The sequence below is a fragment of the Helianthus annuus genome, chromosome 9 (genome assembly GCF_002127325.2).
Source record: "Helianthus annuus cultivar XRQ/B chromosome 9, HanXRQr2.0-SUNRISE, whole genome shotgun sequence".
Lineage (NCBI taxonomy): Eukaryota > Viridiplantae > Streptophyta > Magnoliopsida > Asterales > Asteraceae > Helianthus > Helianthus annuus.
This window is the reverse complement of record NC_035441.2, coordinates 68,110,143-68,114,321: the sequence shown is the minus strand read 5'-3', so window position 1 is coordinate 68,114,321 and position 4,179 is coordinate 68,110,143. Positions and strand designations below refer to the sequence as shown.

At 41.2% G+C, this 4,179-nt stretch overlaps 1 non-coding gene across 1 annotated transcript; it reads right to left on the bottom strand.

The window, feature by feature from the left end:
- Positions 1 to 427: 427 nt before the first annotated feature.
- On the bottom strand, positions 428 to 534 carry LOC118482356. Its single transcript, XR_004868399.1, has one exon. It is a non-coding gene; the product is annotated as a small nucleolar RNA R71 (small nucleolar RNA).
- Positions 535 to 4,179: the final 3,645 nt, after the last annotated feature.

Genomic DNA, 4,179 nt, shown 5'->3' with positions numbered 1-4,179 from the left:
AAGATTAAAAGCTAAAAACCAAGAGAAAGTTTCGGGTGATCCACCTCCAATGGCGGACCAACATACCCTCATGGATTATCTACGACCCACCGTAGGTAACCTAGGTGCCGCTATCAATGCTCCGAATGTTGAAGCTAATAACTTCGAACTTCGGCCGCATTTGATACAAATGCTCCAAAACTCCGCAACCTTCCATGGGCTTGCGGACGAGGATCCCCATCTACATATCACTAATTTCTTAGAAATATGTGATACCTTTCGGATCAACGGAGCATCAAATGACGCCATCCGCCTCCGTATGTTTCCTTTCTCACTGAAAGACCGAGCGAAAGCTTGGCTCAACGCCCTCCCAGCTGGATCGGTAAACACCTGGGATGAACTAGCCCAAAAATTTCTATATAAGTATTTCCCTCCCGCTAAAACTGCTAAATTAATGACTGAAATTAATACATATTCACAAGAGGACGGGGAATCCTTATATGAAACTTGGGAAAGGTTCAAGGAGTTATTACGCAAGTGTCCACATCACGGCCTTGCGATGTGGCAACAAGTATCCCCTTTCTATAATGGATTGTTACCACACACAAGGCAGACACTTGATTCTAGCTCCAGGGGACTTTTAGGTAATCGTCGCCCGCACGAAATATATAATCAAATTGAGGAAATTGCTCAAACCAATTTTCAATGGCACACCCACCGAGGGAATAAATCTATTGCCCCGGGCGCCCATATGGTCGATGAAAGCACTTCTTTACAAGCCCAAATCGAGGCCCTTTCTTCAAAAATAAAAAAATTGGAAATGAAAAAAACGGTCTCGGTTATGGCTTGTGAAGGGTGTGGTGGGTCACATGAAAATTGGAGTTGTATGAAAGAAACGGACGATCAACAAGAAATGGTAAACTACATTGATAATAGACCTAGGCCGTCGGGTCCCCCAACGGGAACTTACAACGAAGGATGGCGAAACCACCCAAACCTTGGTTGGAGAGAACCCGGCAATAGTAGTAACCAACAAACCCAACGAACAAACTTTCAACAACCAAGAAATGAGTCACAAAATTTCACTCAACAACAAAGTGGACGAGAAAGGCTTGAAGATACTGTATCTCGCCTCATCTTCGACGCTGAAAAGAAAAACTCGGAAAGATTTCTACAATTAGAATCAAATTTTAGAAATCAACAAGCTAGTATTCAAAACATAGAAAAACAATTAAATCAAATAGCTCAGAATTTTGCCGAGAGACCGCAAGGCGCATTACCTAGCAATACCGAAACAAACCCAAAAGCACAAGTTCACCTCATCACGCTACGAAACCGCACCGTAGGGCCTGCAGAAGCACCGCCGCCAACAGAAGAAACAATACCCACACCTCTGCAGGAGAAGAACTCCCCTCCGTCACCAGAGATTACCAAAGCTCCTCGCGTTCCGTACCCCGGTAGGTTAATTCGTCAAAAGACCAATGAGCAATTCGCAAAGTTCGAAAGTCTATTAAAGCAATTGCATGTCAATATTCCTTTTATCGAGGTCCTAACCCAAATGCCCAAATACTCTAAATTCATGAGGGACTTCCTTACGCATAAAAAGAAAATTGAAAATTTGCAATTAGTCAATTTAGGCGAAGAATGCTCTGCACTCGTACTCAATAAACTTCCCCAAAAGAAAATCGATCCCGGAAGCTTCACGATTCCCTGCTCAATAGGGGAATCCCCCGTTCGTAATGCTCTAGCCGACCTTGGGGCTAGCATTAACCTCATGCCCTCATCTATGTTTAAAAGACTCGGCTTGGGAACCGCGAGTCCCACAAAAATGAGCATACAACTCGCTGATCGCTCCGTCAAATTTCCACAAGGTGTCATCGAAAACGTCTTGGTAAAGGTAAGCAGATTCGTCTATCCAGCCGACTTTGTCATACTAGATATGGAAGAAGACACCGAGGTCCCCCTCATACTAGAAAGACCCTTTCTTGCCACCGCCCAAGCGGTGGTAGATATGAATGACGGAACACTCACTTTGAGGTATGGGGATGATGAAGTAAAATTCGGGGTCGGGAAAAGAATAGAGGATGACGACCCGGTCAACTACATGAAGGTTATTGATTCAAGCTTGGATGCTGCTCTCCGACGGTGTAACATGGGACGTCAAGCATCCGACTCAGAAAACATATAACCTCGCATTGGGTCTAGCCAAGGACCCTTATAAACGTGGCGCACCACGGAGGCATTCCGCGGAACTATCCTTAGTTTAGTTTAATCTTTTAGTTTTAATTTGCAGGAATAAAACACACTCATGATGGTAATGGATGAAAAAGGGAATGAGAAAAATGGCCCCATGCATGAAGAACGGAGCAACCCGACACAAATCTCCATCACAGAAGGCTCAACACGGGTCGTGCCCAACCAACACGGCCCCGTGCTGAGCCACCTGCAGAAAAACGCCCAGTTCAGGTAACTGGACACGGGCCGTGTTCACCAGACACGCCCCCGTGTTCAGCCTTCTGTCTCATTTCTTTAATTTCTGTTACTGGCACCTGAACACGGGGTCGTGCCCGGTCACCACGGGGCCGTGTCCAGGCTGCCAGTAACATAAATCTTTGCTTTTTAACACCACATTACACATCCAATCAACCTAAAAATTTATTTTTTGGGACACATTGAGGACAATGTGTAATTTAAGTGTGGGGGGGAAGCTAACACTTTGAAATTTTGCAAGTCCTAACAACAAGCCTTACACAAAACTCTATTGGAACTGCTAAACACCCCAAATTTTTTCAAAATTTTTATTTTTTCTTGTCTAAAGTTTAAGTTAGGAATCACAAGCTTAATAAGGTTATATTTTTATGAAATTTACAACCGAGAGCGTCGTGATAACAAGAACCAACATAAGAAAATTATGAAACAGCATAACAAGTCTAGTTAAAATTCGATTATATATATTTGATCACATTTAAAACCCATTCCCACAAAAGTGAGTTTTGAGCCTTTATTGAGCATTCAAATTTACATCTTTAGTCTAAATGCTCATTTTTCGTTTCTTGTGTGAATAGCCGCTTGGTTCTTACAACTCTAGAACTTGCCACGACGATTCATTCCCGGTCCTTACCAACTTAAACCCAAGTAAATGATGGAGGCATTAGGACTAACCATTTTTTTTTTCTACACCATTATTTTTAATTTTTTTTACCACCTACCCAAAATCCCCCTAGTTAACCCCTTTGAGCCTAAACCTTTCATTTCATCACCCTAAAACCATTTTTTACCCACCAAAAACCCTTTTTATTTTTCACCCTTTATTTTAGTAACAAGCTCGGTTTTTCGCAAGCTCGTTCTTTTATGTGACTATAAAAAAAAATTATATGATGATGAAGTTAAAAACAAACAAAGCTATACAAACAAAAGCTTGTTTGGAGAAATACTTCAAAATAAAAAGTCACTAAAAACAAAGTGTGTTACGAAAACCTACGCTTTTTACGCTTTTCGCCCTTTCACTAACCACTAACCCAACCACCCACCTTTAGCCCAAGCCTAACCCTTCACCCAAAAAGCCCTCTTGATATTTACAAAGGTATAAAGTTAAAAAGGAGGAGGATTGATTGCTTGGCAAGCCTATGGAAGGCGTAAGTTCCATGCCGCTCTCGAGAGATTCACTAAAAATACACCTTCGGCCGAGCGTTGAGTGATTTATCCCGTGAGGTATGTGAACTTGTATATAAATGGAATTTTAAAACGGCATGTTATGCCCAAATAAGTAATTTATCCTATGAAACGTTCTAAATAAATCATAACGAATAGGATTGTAATTAAATAAAAATAAAACCTAAAAAGATCTTGGATTCCCGACACTCTATGACAAGCCAAAAAACTTTCTCTTCTACCCATTCCATTTGGGAGTGTAAGCCACATTTATAGAGTTTTGCTTGAGGACAAGAAAAAGTTCAAGTGTGGGGGTATTTGATGTGTGTAAAATGCAACATATAAATCACATCAATTAAGGCATAAAACTAACCCTTTTTAAGTACTAATGTTGGAAAAAGAGTGTTTTTGTCTTCCGTTTGTATTTTCAGGATGAAATGAGCTCAAATTCACAAAAGAAGCAAAAAGACAACTAATTCTAGCATAAATACAAGAAAAGGAATAAAAGTAAACTGCCCGAACCCTCAACGGCATCCTCCAAAGCAAAGA